The sequence below is a fragment of the Aquarana catesbeiana genome, linkage group LG02, assembly GCF_042186555.1.
Source record: "Aquarana catesbeiana isolate 2022-GZ linkage group LG02, ASM4218655v1, whole genome shotgun sequence".
Classification (NCBI taxonomy): Eukaryota; Metazoa; Chordata; class Amphibia; order Anura; family Ranidae; genus Aquarana; species Aquarana catesbeiana.
This window is the reverse complement of record NC_133325.1, coordinates 579,405,720-579,426,794: the sequence shown is the minus strand read 5'-3', so window position 1 is coordinate 579,426,794 and position 21,075 is coordinate 579,405,720. Positions and strand designations below refer to the sequence as shown.

Sequence of the window (21,075 nt, the reverse complement as noted above, 5' to 3'; positions counted from 1 at the left end):
TAAGCTGGACTGGCATAACTGGTGCAGAGGCCAACTGAATCGCATCGCCAGGTGTAGCGACTACCTGAATCGCATCGCCAGGTGTAGCAACAGTGGAACTTATGGACTAGTTAGCCTGGCTGTGCATCCAAGGGAGTTTAGGGATAAGCAAAGGTAGGGGTAATCCAGGGGGCTTGACTTCTGAGGACTTTTCCAAACAGGGTTCAAGGCTGCGAGATAGCAGGTAAGTTTGGCTTCTAGGAGGAAAAGATTCAGGCTGTGGCAATTGGCAGGAGAGGTGGCCTGTAGAGAATTCAATAGACTTGTCAGCGTCTTTTGCTATAACAGAGTCATATAAAGGAAAATGGTTATGCAAACTGGAGTCACACTTGGAAACATTGTCATGATCAGGATCCGAATAGGACTGTAATAAAGGCACATACTAGCCACACAAGAGTTATAAATGGGCAACTGCTCAGCATTTTTAATCAGTTCTGGATGCAGGTCTGGGACCAGGACCTAATCTCTTCTGTAGCCCGATCTATATGTGGGTTGTGAAGTTTAACTGCTTGCCGACCGCTGGCTGTCAATTGACGGCCAGGCAGCGTGGCTCTCATTGCGGGAGGGCGTCATATGACGGCCTCCCATTTAAACAGGGAATGCGCGCAATCGTGTGCGCGCATCCCTGTTCCTTCGTTGTCACAGAGACACCTCTCGCCACCGAGAGGGATGAACAGCCATTGGACATGGCTGTTTACCACGTGATTGGCTGTGATGAAGTCACGGCCGATCACAGATAGGTCCACCCCAATGTGCACGGCGCATGCACGGGATAGCAAGCGTGCTGCGCGTGCACGTCGGTGGCGGCGTGTTCCTGAGAACACTGCTCGTCACCTACGCTGGTAAACAGCCATTGGCTGGCTGTTTACCCACATGATCGGCTGTGATCCTTTCACAGCCGATCATAAATGTAAACACAGAGCGGTAACTAGCTGTTACCAGCTCATCTCTCCTCACACACCGTTTCCAGTTGGAGGAGAGAAGAGCCAGAAGCAGTTACCGACCTGTGCTCTGTAGTGTCTGCACCAACACCACACTTGTCCCATCCCCCCCCCAATTGTCATCTGTCACCCAACAGTCACCACAGTCACCCAATAAAGTGCACCTGTCACATAAGGGACTGCCATCAGTGACCGTCAGCGGTGCACCTCTCACCCATCAGTGACCGTCAGCGGTGCAACCGTCACCCATCAGTGACCGTCAGTGGTGCACCTGTCACCCGTCACCCATCAGTGACCGTCAGCGGTGCACCTGTCACCCATCAGTGACCGTCAGCGGTGCAACCGTCACCCATCAGTGACCGTCAGTGGTGCACCTGTCATCCTTCACCCATCAGTGACCGTCAGCGGTGCACCTGTCAGCCATCATCCATTAGCCATCACCTGTCACCCATCAGTGACCGCCAGCCATCACCTGTTACCCATCAGTGACCGCCAGCCATCACCCGTCACCCCTCAGTGACTGTCAGCTATGACCCATCACCCATCACTTGTCACCCTTCAGTGACCGCCAGCCATCACCCGTCACCCATCAGTGACCGTCAGCGGTGCACCTGTCACCCATCAGTGACCTACAGCAGTGCACCCGTCACCCATTATTGACCGTCAGTGGTGCACCTGTCACCCATCAGTGACCGTCAGCGGTGCACCTGTCACCCGTCACCCATCAGTGACTGTCAGCGGTGCACCTGTCATCCTTCACCCATCAGTGACCGTCAGCGGTGCACCTGTTAGCCATCATCCATCAGCCATCACCTGTCACCCATCAGTGACCGCCAGCCATCACCCTTCACCCATCAGTGACCGTCAGCCATCACCCATCACCCGTCACCCTTCAGTGACCGCCAGCCGTCACCCGTCACCCGTCACCCGTCAGTGACCGTCACTGTCCGTGGCCTGTCACCCATCAGTGATCATCGCCTGTCACACCGTCATCACCTATCAGTGAACGTCAGCTGCCACCCATCGCACAGCCCATCAGTGACCGTTACCTGCCACCTGTCACACAGCATCATGTCTAAAAGAGTATACAACAGTGAGGAGGCATTCCAGATCCTCTACATGACTGATTAGAGCAACGGGAAGTTCTCATCAGATTCCAATTCTGATTTGAATCAAATTCGGCATTTGAACCGAATAGTGAATCGCCAAATGATTCAGTGGAAGAATGGGTCCCTCCTAAAAGGGCACGGCACTCTGGAAACCAGGATTATATTCCCAGGCCCAGTACCAGCGCTGCCACCAGCAATAGGCCCCAGGAACAAATTCCCAGGCCCATTACCAGCACTGCCGCCAGAGTTAGGCTCCGGGAACAAATGCCCAGTACCAGCGCTGCCGCCGGTGATAGGCCCCAGGAACAAATGCCCAGACCCAGTACTAGTGCTGCCACATCACGCCTGAGTACCAGCACAGGAAATTCCAATCCAACTACTGGAGTGTCACACCCCCAAGAGCCAGGGCTTCTACATACATGCCAGATGGTCTTGCCAACCCAACATGGCTGCCTTCCAACTCGGCATCACCAATTATTCCCCCTTTCACAGCACTGCCAGGTGTGCAGACCAACGCCCAAAATTTATCAGAGATTGATTGCTTTCACCTGTTTTTGCCCGACACTATGCTGCAATTTATTGTGGACCAGACAAATTTATATGCCCAGCAATATATTGCCAACAACCCCCAATCTTCATATGCCCGTCCTTTTGAGTGGAGAGATCTGAATTTGGAGGAGTTCAAATTGTTTATGGGCCTCACCCTAAACATGGGGATTACAAAAAAAAATGAAGGACATGCCTATTGGACCACCAACCCTATCCACAACATGCCCATTTATTCTGCCGTAATGTCCAGGTCCCGATACAAGATGATAATGCGCTTTCTTCACTTCAGCGACAACACCCAGTGCCCTCCCCACAATCTTTCAAATTACGACAAGTTATACAAGATTCGCCCACTGATAAATTTCTTTTCCCAACAATTTGCAGAACTCTATGTCCCCGATCAGAATATATGTGTCGATGAGTCCCTGGTACCCTTTTCAGGACGGCTAGGAATAAAGCAATACATTCCTAGCAAGAGGGCCAGATACGGAGTAAAATTATACAAGCTCTGTGAGAGAGCCATGGGATATCTGTATGCGTTCCACATATTTGAAGGAAAAGATTCCTAGCTCCAGCCCCCTGAATGCCCGGCCTACATGGGCACAACTTGAAAGATTGTATGGGACCTGGCATGCCCACTTCTGAAATAAGGATATAACATATATCTTGACAACTTTTACACGAGCCTGCCCCTTTTCAAACACTTATACATTGCAAAAACCCTGGCCTGTGGAGCCTCCAGAAAAAATAGGAATGGCTTCCCACAATCTCTAGCGAACAAAAAGCTGCGAAGGGGGGGAAAGAGCATCATTGAGATTCAACGAAGTGCTGGCCTTGAGGTGGAAGGATAAAAGGGATGTCCACTATCCATGACGACACTACAATTGAGGTACAAAGAAGACGAGGTCCCTTTGAAAAGCCAACATGTGTCCAAGATTATAATCTCTACGGGGGGGGTGGATTTCAGTGATCAAATGATTCAGCCCTATTTGTCAATAAGGAGGTCCCGATTCTGGTACAAGAAGGTAGCAATTTATCTCATCCATATGGCCATTTACAATTCCTACGTAGTCTACACCAAACCCATTGGAAGCCCCACCCCCTTCCTAAAATTCATAGAAGAAGTTGTCACGTCCCTCATCTATCACCAAAGACCCCCCCAGAAAACCTTCGCTCTGAGGCTGTTTGCCGACTTCATGAGCGCCACTTCCCCTTCAGCATTCCACCATCTGAAACAGGCCGAAGACGGCAAAAAAAATATTGCGTGTGCACCAAAAGAGGATTTAGAAAAGATACCAGCTACCATTGTCCCCAGTGTCCCTCCCAACCTGGCCTTTGCATTGGTGAATGCTTCCAACTTTATCATACATCCCTAAAATATTAGCCCATATTTTTAACCATTTCCCCATTTTCATCATCTGTGCTGACCATTTTCTATTCTTCCCCAAATAACCATGCCACTGCCTTCCACGTGAACTGACCCTGGCCTGTTTTTTGACTATGCCTCTGCCTACCATTTGGACTGCTTCCACGTGAACTGACCCTGGCCTGTTTTGTGTCTATGCCTACCGTTTGGACTGCTTCCACGTGAACTGACCCTGGCCTGTTTTATTAACTACGCTACTGCCTACCACTTGGACTGCTTGCACGTGAACTGACCCTGGCCTGTTTTATGGACTATGCTTTTGCCTACCGCTTGGATTGATCTGTTGCCCTGCTACTGTAGTACACAGGGATCTCACATATGTGAGGGGCTCCAGAATTGTTTTTCCAGATGGAGAAAACAATTTTTTTTGTTTTCTCCGGGTTTCGGAATTTCCGGATTAGGGTCTGGAGTCTGGAGGCTTCATAGAGATTTGGGTGGGTCGAAGCCTCTACCCCTGTGCCCCTGTGCACAGGTCTTACCTGATTGCGGCCCTCATCCTGCTGCTGACTTACTGCCACAATGCCCCTGCCTGTCGTATGAATGGACCACACCGCTACCTGGACTATACAAATAATTAGCTGTAGCAAGAGGCAGTATGTTTATGAAGGGCTAGAGAGTGGTACAATAATGAGTGTCTGCAGGTAACACTGTACCAGGACCAATATTATGGCTGTGCTGGCTGTCTCTGCCTGGACAATTTCTATGGACTGTGCTGTGCTGACAATATCCTTGTGCTGACTATAGACAATATTTCTGCCTGCTGCCTGGATAATTACTATTGCTGTCGCTAAGCACATCCCTGCCTGCTGCCTGGACCAGTGCTCTCCTCTGTGGATACTACTAAAAGCACAGGTAATGCTTTTTTTTTATCCTTTCTGCAATAGAATTTATTATGGATTGTAATTCTTGGTCTGTGCATGCTATGTGTTAGAAATATGAAGGGTTTTCAAAAATGATAGGTAGCCAGGAAATTATATATGTAATTTATGCTCCTAGAATGCCTGATGGTGCTACTTGGATGTTGGGCCTCTGTATGTGGCCAGGCTGTGTAAAAGTCTCACACATGTGGTATTGCCATACTCAGGAGGAGTAGCAGAATGTATTTTGGGGTGTCATCTTTGCTATGTACATGCTATGTGTTGGAAATATCTGATAAATGGACAACTTTGTGTAAAAAAAAATGCGTTTTCATTTTTTTCCACATTTTCCAAAAACTTCTGGAAAAAAATGAACTGTTCAAAAGACTTATTGTGCCTTATAGATTATACGCTGGGGTGTTTGCTTTCCAAAATGGGGTCATTTTGGGGGCAATTCCATTGTCCTAGTGCTCCAGGGCCTTCAAAAGTGTAATAGGTGGTTGAGAAATTAGATGTGTCATTTATGCTCGTAGAACGCATGAAGCTGCTACTTCAATGTTGGGCCTTTGTATGTGGCCAGGCTGTGTAAAAGTCTCACACATGTGGTATCGCCATACTCAGGAGGAGTAGCAGAATGTATTTTGGGGTGTAATTTGTTGTATGCATATGCTCTGAGAGAGAAATAACCTGTTAATATGACAATTTTGTAAAAAAAATAAAAAAAATCTTCATTTTGCAAAGAATTGTGGGAAAAAATTACAACTTAAAAAAATTCACCATGCTACGTAATACCTTGGAATGTCTACTTTCTAAAAAGGGGTAATTTAGGGGGTATTTGTACTTTCCTGACTTGTTAGTGTCCCAAGAAATGAGATAGACCGTCAGTACATCAGGTGGGATCAGATGTGATCAATTTTCAGTGATTGGCACCATAGTTTGTAGACTCCATAACTTTCACAAAGACCAAATAATTTACACTTATTTGGGTTATTTTTACCAAAGATATGTAGCAGTATAATTTGTGGCCAAAATTTATGAAGAAAAATTACTAATTTGCAAAATTTTATGACAGAAACAAAGAAAAAGGCATTTTTTTTCACAAAATTTACGATCTTTTTTATTTATAGCACAAAAAATAAAAAGCCCACTAGTGATTAAATACCACCAAAAGAAAGCTCTATTTGTGTGGAAAAAAAGGACGCAAATTTCATATGGGTACAATGTTGCATGACTGAGTAATTGTCATTCAAAGTGTGAGAGCGCTGAAAGCTGAAAATTGGTCTGGGCAGGAAGGGGGTGTAAGTGCACTGTATTGAAGTGGTTAAGCCAGGGATACCATAAGATAAGGGGCTAAGCAGGAGATTAGGACATTGCATTAAGACAAATTGTGTATATATAAATAAAATTAAAATGCAGCCCTGTGAATGTTAAAAAAGAGCAAGCAAAGTGTCAGTGCAACACTATAGGTATATCAAATGTACAGGGATGATCGGATATACCTGTATAAACAAAAAACATACGTGTATATATACATAATAGTGTGAAAATGTGCCAATGAGAAAAATCTCAATATCTACCGATCTTATTCAAAAGTAAATGCACATAATTAAATAAGGCCATGTAAATAGATGTGACTTCTAGGTTGTGGACAGTTCAGAGATGATATGAATGTGTATGGTCTGCATCCATGAAGAGAAATCACTGTGGAAAGAGTGCTCCATCGACTGTGCAACTACCACCAAACGAAATAATAAGGTACTCTTACCAAATCGTGTGGACCCCCACCCACAACAGGGAGTCAATCAAGCATAGAAACTGGCAAAGTAGTCACTTCACAGGATCCAGTGTGAGGGATGGACAGCAACACAGTCTCAATGTCAAAAAGCGTTAGACTCCACCAATCATGAAAAAAAAGAATTTGCCACATAGCATAAAATCCTTAAGCTTGGGTTTTATTGAGTAAAGTAGAACACTTACATCAATATGGATGAATACAGGCACTGCAAAACGATGTGATCACAAAAACTGAAAAGGGCGCAATATCATGGAGCTAGCACACTACAACCTGATGTGTTTCGTCCACTAAGACGTCATATGGGGTATAATCTAGCCCCCCATGTAATGCGCATATTTAAAATCTTAACCAAAAAATAATTACCCAATCTGTTACTGTGCTTGGAACAGCGTGCCCGCAATACTGGAAGTGAATTCAATATTGCATCAGGCGTGTGCTTCAAGCCTCAATATAGATGTAAGCCAGCAATAAAGCTTCACTCAAGATGGCACTCATAGCGTTAACCAAGCCTCACTCTTGTAACCGCGCATGCGCAATACAGGAAGTGAATCCGACACCGCGTCTGGCGTGTACTTCATGCCTCAGTATGGATATTAACCAGCAATGAGGTTTCACCAAAGAAAGCACAGGCCAAGCCTCGTTCTGGTCAGGTGCCATGTTACACAGCATCATGTGTTGAAGTAAAAGATGGCGTTCGGTCCCACGGGAACAGGCCTCCCTGTGGCCGAACGTCATAAATACAGAGCGCAAACCAAGCCTCACTCTGGTATGCTGCCATGTGACAAAACATCATGTGATGTAAACACCAAGAAAGTCGAGACTCGCTCTGGCTGTAAATCACATGGCACCCAATGATCACAACATGGTGTCATGTCTAAATTAAATAATAAAAAATTAAATTGATAGACATAATAAAATAAAAATGAAATTAATGCAAAAGACGGATAAAAACACAATCTAAACGATAACCATTCCTACTGTGAAACACGGAGGTGGATCGCTGATGTTTTGGAGATGTGTGAGATACAAAGGCACAGGAAATTTGGTCAAAATTGATGGCAAGATGAATGCAGTATGTTATCAAAAAATACTGGAGGAACATTTGCATTCATCAGCTAGGAAGCTGCACATGGGACGTACTTGGATATTCTAATGACAATGATCCAAAACACAAGGCCAAGTCGACCTGTCATTGGCTACAGCAGAATAAAGTGAAGGTTCTGGAGTGGCCATCTCAGTCTCCTGACCTCAATATCATTGAGCCACTCTGAGGAGATCTCAGAAGTGCAGTTTATGCAAGACAGCCCAAGAAATTACATGAACTGGAGACTTTTTGCCAAGAGGAATGGACAGCTTTACCATCTGAGAAGATAAAGAGCCTCATCCACAAACACTTCAAGCTGTCATTGATGTTAAAGGGGGCAGTAAATGGTATTAAGAACTGGGGTGTGTAAACTTTTGATCAGGGTCATTTGGCTAGTTTCTGTTGTGATTATGATTTAAAAAGAATAAACACAGTTGATTGATAATAAATGGCTTCAGCCAAACACTAACCGTGAGTGAAAGAAAAGTTTTTGTGTTATCATTCATACTCTCTGAAAAATGGCCAAGAAATCATAAGTTCAGGGTATGTAAACTTATGAGCACAACTGTATACACGTATGTTTTTTGTTTATACATGTGTATCTAGGGCTACCGTATACCCCATATGACGTCTTATTGGACGAAACACGTCGGGTTGTATTGTGCTAGCTCCATGATATTGCGCCCTTTTCAGTTTTTGTGATTACATCGTTTTGCAGTGCCTGTATTCATCCATATTGATGTAAGTGTTCTACTTTACTCAATAAAACCCAAGCTTAAGGATTTTATGCTATGTGGCAAATTATTTTTTTTCATGATTGGTGGAGCCTAACACTTTTTGACATTGAGACTGTGTTGCTGTCCATCCCTCACGCTGGATCCTGTGAAGTGACTACTTTGCCAGTTTCTATGCTTGATTGACTCCCTGCTGCTGGCTGGGGGTCCACACGATTTGGTAAGAGTACCTTATTATTTCGTTTGGTGGTGGGTGCACGGTCAATGGTGCACTCTTTCCACAGTGATTTCTCTTCATGGATGCAGACCATACACATTCATATAATCTCTGAACTGTCCTCAACCTAGAAGTCACATCTATTTACATGGCCTTATTTTATTATGTGCATTTACTTTTGAATAAGATCAGTGGACATTGAGATTTTTCTCATTGGCACATTTGCACCCTATTATGTATATATACACGTATGTTTTTTGTTTATACAGGTATATCCGATCATCCCTGTACATTTGATATACCTATAGTGTTGCATTGACACTTTACTTGCTCTTTTTTCACATTCACAGTGCTGCACTTTAATTTTATTAATAGGGACAGTGCACAAGGTGAACAGGCCTATTGACAAGAGAGAGAGTTATCAACAGCTAAGACTGAAAAAGGTCTATTTACTCAACGTAACATCATCTTTCACATTATACAAAAAAATTGGGCTAACTTTATGTCACAGACCTAGCCAGAACAGAGGCTGTTGGAGAGGACTGTATGCAAGCCTGTTGCCATTTGATTATGGGCCCTGGATTTTCAATGGATTCATTCTGTTGGGACACATCCTGTGAGGAGATGCTGTTGTCATCAACCTGTGTTTATGTTAATTGAATGAGCTAATGACATTGTCCTCTATACAATGTAGGAGACGGGACGACTGCTATAACTGTGTGAAGCTCGGTGACCACAAGTCTGGGCGAAAGGTCATGTCTCAGTCACCTAGGCTGTATAAAGGATTAGATAATTAGCTCATGTTAATTAGGTTACGTTTGTATTGTTAGAGTAATCTTCTCCTGTGTATATAAGACTGTATTCTGGTTCTGAATAAAGTCAGTTCTTGGTAGCAACAAGCAAGTGTCGCCTTGTTTGTGCTCAGAGAGGTTGGGATATCTGTATACAGACTGGGAGGAAGTGGTATATGACAGTAGCACTCAAGCGGAGTGTGGGACGTTCCATGACATTGGTGGCAAGCAGCGGGAAAGCTTCCTGCAGTCTGGGACATCCAAACTTCCATCTGGATCCAAGGTCCAGATAGCAGGAGAGGAGAGGTACAGATACCAGCCGCCATGGATGAGGAATTCAGAAGGAGGTTGCGAGAGATGCAGATACAGCACAGAGGACCAGTATCGGAGCAGGTCCTGCTGGGATGGTGTGATTCTATTCGCTGCAAACTCTGGAAGGAAGCGCTAGCCCGTGAGCAGCGACACCAGGGAAAAGTTCTCCCCTCCATCGAGGAAAGGTACTGGTCGCAGTACGGACTGCGGGTGCGGTTTTTGGGAGAAAGACCACACAAGAAGCAGACAGCTGAATTAAGCAGGCTGGTCTGGGCAGAGATAAAGTCCTACAGAGCCCTCCGGTGGCATGTATCCCAAGCATGTCCCTGGATAGCGGATGACAGCCCAACGGAAGGCTTAAGCTACGGCGGCTTGGGACTGTTGTTTGTGAAGCTGACAGGGGACCCTAACTTTGGGAGTGATTTGGAGCGGCGGGTGGACGAAATCATGGATTTCAGAGAAGGGCTACTAAACATTTCGGAAGTGCACTGGGCACAGGAAGATTTGGAGTTTCTGGCCGTTCAGGAATGGGAGCTAGAGATCGCCTACAGACGGCTGCTAGACATTGCTCAGTGCCAGGGCTGGGCTCCCTTTGCCTGGGACTATCAGGAAATACCAGCTGACAACCCTGAAATCCTGGCTGAAGAGTCGGCAATGTGGCAGAGCAATAGTGTGCTTTGCCAACCTGCCCCCACAGCTATGGAGGCGGAGGTCTTATGGCGGATGCAGCAAGTGCTGACTGACCTTGATGATCCTGTTTCTGCATGGGATGATCTTGGATGGAGGAATGTGCCTGTCCAGCAGCATGCCAGAGAATCTGCAGTGGAAAATCTGGAGATTGCCATCCCCAAAGCTGAAGTGCTGACAACAGGGCAGAGCTCTGCTAATCTCTGCCCAGCACTGATAACATCTTCTGGGTTCCATGGACAGGAGATGGTGAACCTCCATCCCCAGACACCAGTTGCAGAGACAGGGGATTTGATAGACTTTTCTGCTGAGGAAGAACCATCGGGTGAGCCCCCAGCAGAAGAGTTGGGATTAGGGCCAAACTTCATTGCGCTCTGCTCAGCACTGATGACATCTTCTGAGTTCCACGGACAGGAGATGGTGAACCTCTATCCACAGACACCAGTTATAGAGGTAGGGGATTTAATAGACTTTTCTGCTGAGGAAGAACAACCTGATGAGCCTCCAGCAGAAGAGCTGCTATTGGGGCCAAACTTCACTGTGCTCTGCCCCGCACCAACAGCAGTATCTGTGGAGTTACAGGGAACTTCCCCAGTTGAAGCACCGGCAAGCGGGCAGAGTGCTACCAACCTCTGGCCATCACCTGCAACAACTACAGAGTTCCAGGGAGGTGGGGCAGTCGGCCTCCCTCCCCAACAGGTAGCCAGAGCAGATGGTGTGGGGTTTCCAGCAGAAGGGCTGGCAACAGGGCCGAGGACTGCTGGACTCTGTCCTCAACTAACAGAGGATGGATTTCCTGTGAAGGTGGATGGGACTTCAGTCTCCACCTGTATACCCCAGGGATGCTGGGCAGTGGGCCCCGATCCCCAACAGCATGACAGAGTGAGCCCAGACACCCTGTCTTCTCTCCAGCGGCAGAAAGGATTCCAGGGAGAAGAGCCAGTCCAGGCCTCTCCCCAGCGGCAGATATGTTCTCTGAGAGAGGCAGAGGTTGGCTGGGTGAGTAATACTCTGTTTGGAACAATTTGTTTGGGGTACTGTGTGGGTACAGGCAGTAGAGGACTGGAACTATGGACTAACTTCGGAGTCAACCCTTCTGGGGTCTCCTCCTGTGTTAGTCTCCTGCCGAAAGGGGAAAAATGTCACAGACCTAGCCAGAACAGAGGCTGTTGGAGAGGACTGTATGCAAGCCTGTTGCCGTTTGATTATGGGCCCTGGATTTTCAATGGATTCATTCTGTTGGGACACATCCTGTGAGGAGATGCTGTTGTCATCAACCTGTGTTTATGTTAATTGAATGAGCTAATGACATTGTCCTCTATACAATGTAGGAGACGGGACGACTGCTATAACTGTGTGAAGCTCGGTGACGACAAGTCTGGGCGAAAGGTCATGTCTCAGTCACCTAGGCTGTATAAAGGATTAGATAATTAGCTCATGTTAATTAGGTTACGTTTGTATTGTTAGAGTAATCTTCTCCTGTGTATATAAGACTGTATTCTGGTTCTGAATAAAGTCAGTTCTTGGTAGCAACAAGCAAGTGTCGCCTTGTTTGTGCTCAGAGAGGTTGGGATATCTGTATACAGACTGGGAGGAAGTGGTATATGACGGAAGCACTCAAGCGGAGTGTGGGACGTTCCGTGACACTTTACTTTCTAGGTTTTTTTTAATTCATGAAAGTGTATTCTCTAGGGTCTCTGCTAAATATATATATATATATATATATATATATATATATATATATATATATGTTTGGGGGTTCTAAGTAATTTTCTAGCAAAAAATACGGATTTTAACTTGTAAGCAACAAATGTCAGAAATAGGCTTAGGCATGAAAGCATTAAATTAATGCAGTGCCATATTGCAAAAAATGGCCTGGTTAGGAAAGGGGGTAAAATCTTCTGCAGCTGAAGTGGTTAACAGAGGCACATCTAAGTATGCAGGCATCTGGGGTAAAGCTATCCACGGCGACTCTCACCGATGTCAGCCTGCAATCGTGACTGGGAAGACTACCCTGCAGTAGAGCAATCTAAAAAGCGAGGCTTGAAGCACATCTCTTTTCTTTTATACTCAATTGTAAAATTAGATTACTTGTATATCAAGACATCGCTCGTTTATCAGTTCAAAATTATAAAAAAAATTAGCTTGTCTTGTAAAACACTCTCAGACAAAGTTACTCTCGATCCAAGGTTTTACTGTACTTACCTTATTCCTTTGCTTCAGCAGGGTCCCTCCAGCTGTACATCTGGTCCTACATAAGCCTCCTCCTTAACCACTTTCCGCCCGCCATATAACACAATGACAGGCGCAAAGTGGTTAAGCTATCCTGACTGGACATCATATGACGTCCAGCAGGATAAGTCGCGATCGCGTGCCCGTGGGGCATGCAACGCGACAATCATTGGTGTGGTGTTTCAGCCAACTACTCCATTTGGTTTCCAAGGAGGGTTTAATGTCCAACACTGCGACCTTCTATGTGATTCCCAAACTCCACAAACACCTTACCAACCCACCCGGAAGACCAATTGTTTCAGCAATTAAAGGCCTACTTGAAAGAGTGGCCAAGTTTATCGATGCTTTAATCAAGGAGCTGGTTGTGGAGCTCCCATTCTTTGTACAGGATACTAGGGATGTTTTGCGCAGACTTGCGGATGTCGCGGTCCCCCCCCGGGGGCACTACTTGTCATGATCGACGTGGAATCCTTGTACATGTCGATTCCGGGGGTGGCACACTTTCTGGGTAAAAAGTTCCTACTCCAAGGGGCCCATAATGAATTTGTGGTGGAGACATTGGAATTTATGCTTAACCACAACTTCCAATTTTTGGGCACCAGTTATCAACAATTGAGAGGGACCTCCATGGGGGCCCCCTGGGCCCCGGCATATGCATGCCTCCACCTGGGATTATGGGAGGAGGAGATTATTTATGTGTACCTTAGACATAGTCTCCTGTGGATAAGGTACATCAATGATGTCCTGATGTTGTGGGGGGGGCTCCAGTGAACAACTTATTGAATTCATGGAAATCTTGAACGAGAACGATAGGAACATCAGAATGACTTACCTTTTCCATGCTCACACCTTGCCTTTCCTGGACCTCCAAATTACCCTGAGAGGAGACTTGACATGAACACTTGCCGGAAGGCAACTGCGGCGAATACTTTGCTTCAGGCCAATAGTCATCCTCCTCCCTCCCTGATCCATGGCATACCGGTAGGGCAGTTCATGCGCATCCGGCAGAACTGTTCTTCCACTCCACAGTTCCAACAGGAGGCAGTTGAAATGTATGCGCGGTTCAGGGAAAAAGGATACTCTCATCAAAATATCAGAAAGGCAAAAACTAGAGCTAGAGCCCGTGACCGGAGGGAACTTATTGGATGCAACAGTAAACCATCTGTGTATGCTCCACCTCCGAATACTCCGGTGAGAATGATCACCAAGTTCAGATCAAAATGGGAGCATGTCAGGGAAATTCTGTCCAAGCATTGGCAGATTTTAACTAAGACACCACTATTACAGGAGATAGTCGGTCCCCACCCCTTGATGGTGGCAAAATGTGCCAGAAATTTACAAGATAGTTTGGTCCTTTCGGAACACCCACCACTAACTGGTTGACCAAATTATCTATCAAACCTGGTATGTACACATGTGGGAAGTGCGGGATTTGTCGGTATGTTCAAAATATAAAATAGATACAACAGATACATTTACAAATGCAGAGAGCACCAAACAATTCAAGATTAAACAGTTCACAAATTGTTCTACCACAAGAGTAATTTATATGCTCACTTGTACATGTGGAAAGACCTACATTGGCAAAACCAAGAGGCCTTTAAAAATCCGGATAGGTGAGCATATTAGTAGTATAAACAAAAAGGAGGATGAACGCCTTTTGTTGGCACATTTCAAACACTTCCACAATGGGAACCCAAGTGGTTTGAAGGTTAAAGGTATCTACGTCTTGAATCTCCTGCTACGCAGGGGGGATTTTGACATCATATTATTGCAGAAGGAGAAGATGTGGATCTTTTTGTTGGATTCAATGGTGCCAAAAGGACTAAACACAGAGTTTAATTTATCTGTGTTTTTAGAAGCGTAAATTCCTTGTCGGTGGTCATGCACTGGCATGGGTTTTACGTGATTAGATCTATGATCCCTGCTGCTACTTTTGCTATTTTGGGATGAATTTTTGGATATTTATGCTGTTTTTTGTTATTTTCTGTCATTTTTTTTTTTTTTTTATTGCTTGCTTTTCCTAATGCCTTTTATGCCTAAGGCTGTTTGGATATTCTAATCAGACTGGTAAAAGTCTTTTGTCCAATTTAAGACCTGACCCACTGGCCCCTCCTTGCGCTAAAGAGATTCACTCATAGGCGAACGAAACTGGTCAGCGTGATGTCACCACACAACTCTGGTTACCCTGCCTGACTCACCCTCCCACCCCACCCCACCCAACTTTTGGAAAGCAGGCTGGCTTTGTAGGACTTCAATCTCTCTGGGCTATTGGACTATGGAATAGGAGCTGGCTAGCATGGACTGCACACAGCATGCAGATTTACAACAACCCCCCCTTCTGTGAGACATGAGGTGGTGAGCATACTGATGTACAGCAGTTAAATGCTGCCCAGTGAATGCTATATGGGACTTATGTGTTGATATAAACTGGTCCTCGGCAGTCTATATATAGCCAGTGACATCTGCCTATGAATCTCCTGTTGCAGGGCTGATACCAATCTATGTGTCTGGTTCTGCTGTGTATCCATAGACCCTATCCAAGATACAGCCAGCTACTCCCATTTCCATTCCGCCCTTATCTCCCCATCCAGCCTGTATTTTCCCCTTTGCGGTTTAATTGAATATTCAGCCTCAGCAGCACTCTATGTGGATTGATACACCCTTTGATTGGAAGATTTCCAGGGTTTTGGTCTCTGTGGATTGAGTGGTTTTACCATTTGAATAATCTCATCCTTTCTTATCCCACAGATTGTTCAAGAGCCCATGTAGCCTCATAGACTTATTGCAGTGTGGACTGTATGTGGTGAGTGTATGAGGTGTGCTGCCGGCAGGTATCTGAGCTGTTGGACAACGTTGTCATTTTTAATGTTTGCATCAGTGGTAGTTTTTTGCACCAATTTATTTTAACCATATTCAATAAAGTTGCTTTTTTAAGTCCATGGTGTTACATAGTTATATAGTTACATAGTAGGTGAGGTTTAAAAAAGACACAAGTTCATAAAGTCCAACCTATGTGTGTTCCTTTATAAGGTTTCTTTGTGATCTCTAATCCCCATTTTTTCATGATCTCGGTAAAGAACCTCTGATGTAGGCTCTTTACCATGTTGTGTCCAATCACAGCTGATCACAGCGTAAACAGGAAGAGCCGTGTATCGGCTTTTCCTCCACTCGTGCTGACAGACGTTAGTAAAGGAGAGACGATCGGCTGCTCTCCTGACAGGGGGGGTCTGTGCTGTTTGATTATCAGTGCAGCCCCTCCGAGGATGCCCCCTGTGCCCACCAGGGATGCCCACCAGGAATGCCCACCCAGGACCACCAGGTATACCAACTTATAACCACCAGGGTTGCCAATCAGTACCCATTAGAGGTGCCTATCTGTAATGCCTGCCAGTGCCTCCTCATCAGTACTGCCTATCAGAGCCATCTATCAGTGCCCATCAGTGCCACCAATTAGTGCCCATCAATTCTGCCTATAAGTGCCCATCAGTGCTACCTATAAGTGCCCATCAGTGCGGCCTTTCAGTACCGAACAGTGTTGCCTATCTGTGCCCATCAGTGCCACCTATGATTGCTCATCAGTGCCGCCCATCAATGCTCATCAGTGCTGCATAACAGTGTCACCATAGGCGTGCGCACAGGGTGTGCCGGATGTGTCTGGGCACACCCTAATCACCCTGTGCGGTGACTATGTTTACTATGCTTCAGTTTATAAATGAACAGGAAGCTGCTCAGCACAGAGCACTTCTCATTCGTTCACTGTCGAGTGAAACTAAGGCTGCAGAGAAAAGGACTAGGGAATCTCTGTCCTCAATCCTTCTCTCTGAATCAAAAGTGAGACATCATGGGTCCGTTTAGACACTTGATGTTTCACCAAAGCCTTCCAACAGGGCTCTTAGTAAAACTATAAAAAAAAAAATTGTTGTAAAAAATTATGTAAAAAATAATAAAAAATAGTAAAAAAAAAAAAAAAAAAAAACAGACACCAATTTCTGCCCTTCTGACACCGTCCACTGCCCTACTAACACCAATCTCTGCTCTATTGACGCTGACCACTGCACTGCTGATATACGAGCATTTGTGTTTGTGCTCTGGGGTGCACACCCTAATGCAATAGGCTGCGCACACCAATGAGTGTCACCTATCAGTGCCGCCTAACAGTGCCCATCAGTGCAGCATATTAGTGCCTCATCATCAGTGTCCATCAGTGCCACCTCATTAGTGCCACCTCATCAGTGTCCATCAGTGCCCATTAGTGCAGCCTCATCAGTCCCCATCAGTGAAAGAGAAAACTTACTTATTTACAAAATTTTATAACAGAAACAAAGAAAAACTTAAAAAAAAAAAAAAATCGGTCTTTTTTTATTTGTTTAGCAAAAAATAAAAACCCCAGTGGTGATCAAATACGACCAAAAGAAAGTTCTATTTGTGGGAACAAAATGATAAAAATTTTGTTTGGATACAGTGTTGCATGACCTCGCAATTGTCATTTAAAATGCGACAGCACTAAAAGCTTAAAATTGGTCTGGGCAGGGAGGGGAAAAAGTGCCTGGTATTGAAGTGGTTAAGGTGCTTCGGGTCCCGGTTGCATGATGCAAGGGTAGATTTGACCTAATTACAATCGAATGTTGCCATAATTGTACAGTGGGGACAGAAAGTATTCAGACCACCTTAAATTTTTCGCTCTTTGTTATATTGCAGCCATTCTAAATACTAAATACTTTCCGTCACCACTGTAAGTTACCTTGTTTAATCTAATAAAGTGTTTAAGGTAACAAAAAAAAAGAACTTAACCTTTCCCCGTCTGTAGGGAAAAAATTTTGCCTGAGGTATCACTTGAATGTTTCCAGGTGTTTTATTTGCATAATGGCGCTGGGGGGAAGGCTGGCTGTAAATATATTTTTTTGCAATTTGTGCTTGACACGGAAGCATTGCTTATGTTTTTTTCTGTTTAAAGTTCTACTTTTTAATGGTAAATATTGTTATTAAAACACTTGTTGCAATTAGTATATATAATATTATTTTATTACAAATTCATTTTTAATAGAATTTTTGATAGAATGTAACTGAGTTTGAATTAATTTGGCCTAGGTTAAGGCTCCATTCACACCTGAGCGTATCAATTCAATGATGTATTTCAGGCGTTTTTTTTGTTTTTTTTTACTTTTTTTTGCAGATTTTTACAAGCTTTTTTATGGTGTTTTAGAAGTGTATTACAAGCGGTTTACAGCTTCAGGCATTTTTGTTTAGCCAATAAAAAGCACTAAGGGGAGGAGAAGGAGATGAAATTAGGGGTGGGGAGCTGCTATTTGAACATTTTACAAGCGATTTTCAAGCTTTTTTTCTGCTCAAGTTAGGCATTTCTATTGAAGTCTATGGGGCCAAAAAGACTTGTAATCTGCCAGAAAGAAGCCCATGTACTTTTTTGAGCTTCAGGCGTGTTGCTTCAGGTGACAAAACGCTCAGGTGTGAACAGGGGTCATTGAAATTAAGGAAATTTTGCTTGTTGGGCTTTTGGAGCTTCAGAGCTGGGCATTTTACAAGCTGAAAATCGCTCAAGTGTAAACAGGGCCTAATAGAAGAATTACATTTAAAGGACTGGCACACAATACAAATTAAAGCAGGACCTACATTAAAGTAATAATCCTTTGTAATAATCATATATAAAGTGCTGTTAAAATGTATTATTTGTAGTAAAAGAAAAGAAAGGTGGATAAAAAGAGAATTAAATGGCATTTCCACCCTAAAATGATAGTTTGGAGTGGTTGTTAGTAATTAAAATCACATGCTTGCTTATGTCTCTTGGGGACTTTAGTGACCAGAATCCCCAGTTCCACCAACATGTATTGAATCTACATAAAAAAAGAGAATCCTATATTTATGTTCTTATGAAAGGAAGCAAAGACATAAACTTTTATATTGTAAACTTACCAAGAGAATCTCCAAATGATGTAAACAGCCCAGCCATGATTGTCTGAAATTTAAATGTTTGCATCCTCGCCCCCTCCTCTTTAAAGCGCAACTTAATAACATAACAACTTAATCAAAAATAATGTTCTTTAGCAAGAAACATACATTCCACATTAATAATTATGCTACCAAAATGAGTGTGTGCTTGTAAATTGCCTCCAGAATTGCTCCTGTTTCTTCGTGCTGGATAATGCCATTTTGCTGAAGCCAAGAGCCCCTGAACAGCAGTAAATCATAAAGCAGAAATAAACCCATTCATTTAATAGTTTCAAAAAACACATACATACCTGGAATGCCGGGATTTGTAACTTTAACATTTGCTTGTGTCCTCAACCAAACTGTTAAACCATCAAATAGCTGGTGTCATAAATGATCACATGTGCAGCACCATGGCCGTTGCAGATCAAACAGAAGTAGGTTCCTTGGCTGTAAAGGACAGGAGGGTTTAGTTCAACTTTAACGCCCCGTACACACGATCGGACTTTCCGACAACAAAACCCTGGATTTTTGTTCAAAGGTTGTTGGCTCCAACTTGTCTTGCATACACATGGTCACAGAAATGTTGGCCAACAATTACGAATGTAGTGACGTACAAGACATACGACGAGCCGAGAAAAAGGAAGTTTAATAGCCAGGGCGGCTCCTTCTGCTTGATTCCGAACTTTTGTGCGTCGGACTTGTGTACACACGATCGGAAATTCCGACAACAAAGTTTTGTTGGCGGAAAATTTGAGAACCTGCTAGCCAACACTTGTTGGTGGAAAGTCCGACAACAAATGTTCTATGGAGCATACACATGGTCGGACTTTCATCCAACAAGCTCATATCCAGCATTTGTTGTCCGAAAATCCGATCGTGTGTACGGGGCATAAGGCTGTCAGCAGATCGGCCTCTTCCAGTTCAGCAGTGCCTAAAAATAGAGAGCAACTGGACAGGGTGAGACAGTGTATTACTGGATTTTAAACAGTATAGGCGCTTATTTTTAAAGTTTTACATACCTGCCAAAGGGGCCAGCCTGAAGTGATCTAACAGGACTTAATTTTCTGACTAAAGTTCCACTTTAACAATTAGCACTTTTTTGGGGAAGGGGTGGTGGGTACCTGGTTTTGATAGGTACCCACTTCTACTTCCAATCAGATTTCTGCAGCGATCCAAAAGAAAGTTTGCCCCCCCTTCCGCAACAGCCCCTTTTGGAACACATCACAGGTCCCAGTAGACTGCGGGACCATTCACAAAGCGTGACTTGCGCATGCGCAGTGGGGCACCGGCTGTGAAGCCACAAGTCAAAATGCCAATTCCTGGACCCGAAACCGATTGAACAATAGGCTCGGGGGAGGACAGCACTAAATCCCTGGACAGGTAAGTGTCCTTAAATTAAAAGTCAGTTTATTAAGTTAACTTTTTTTTGGGAGGGGGGAGACTGAAGCTTCTCTTTAAGTAGTATTTCCCTAACAAAAATCTGCCACATGTGTTTGCACCAAAAATGCATTCTGTCATTTAGACAAGCACTCACATGTATACTCTAGGGCCAGTTTTGGCCAGAAGACAATGACAATAAGCCCCTCACTGTCTGCTCGAAAATGACAAAGACTAATTTACTCCACACTGTGTGTCCAACATGCAATATGCCTTCTAGTGCGTCTCAGAAAATTAGCTTCTAATCCTTTTCATTCTACTCCCATACTGACTAAAAGCAAATGGCCCAGAGTCTTCCCCCATAGTCACCCTCCTTTATAAATAAATAATCTCATTGCAGAGGATCTAGCATGAGTCAAAAATCAAAAAAACTTCCAACACTTCCACTTTGTCCTTGAATGTTTCTGTGGCAATATTTTGTGCATTTAAAAATTGTCATATTATTTCTCAACTGTTCAGCTGTAGACTCTTTTACTATAAAGTTGGACCGTACCCTAAAACATGATTTGGTCCATGTGTCAGTTTGCTGAGTGGTAAATTATTTATCTATAAGCATGGAATTGTGTAGCAACAATTTGAGATCAGCTAGGGATGGTAATGAAGGCTGAAGCTGATTGGCTAGCATACTCATTTTTATCCTCAAGATGCAAACTGGGCTTGCTCATCATCACTTGATTGTTCAATACAGTGGTTTAGTCCCGACTGTGAAGTTAAAGTCCTGTCAGAAACCATGAAGCAGACTGAGACAGAAGTACACTTAAATCACACTTTTTTAATAATAATAAAAAAAGGTAAACAGAGTAATCGTAGTCAAAACATAGCCAGAGTTCAGGAACCGGAACGGATAGTCAGACAAGCCAAAATGCCAGGGAGCCAGAGAACAGCGCAGTAGAACAGCAAGCAGAATCTGGAGCCA

The 21,075-nt window shown here is 44.2% G+C and overlaps 1 protein-coding gene and 1 long non-coding RNA gene across 2 annotated transcripts in view; one reads left to right on the top strand and one right to left on the bottom strand.

Moving 5' to 3' along the window:
- LOC141128710 (uncharacterized) overlaps positions 1-19,347 on the bottom strand; it is a 95,584-nt gene extending 76,237 nt beyond the window's left edge. The window contains exon 1 of the long non-coding RNA XR_012241727.1: positions 19,031-19,347. This is a non-coding gene — a long non-coding RNA (uncharacterized lncRNA). The remainder of the gene's footprint in view (positions 1-19,030) is intronic.
- CRYBG2 (crystallin beta-gamma domain containing 2) overlaps positions 1-21,075 on the top strand; it is a 239,870-nt gene that overhangs the window by 67,502 nt on the left and 151,293 nt on the right. The window lies entirely within an intron of this gene.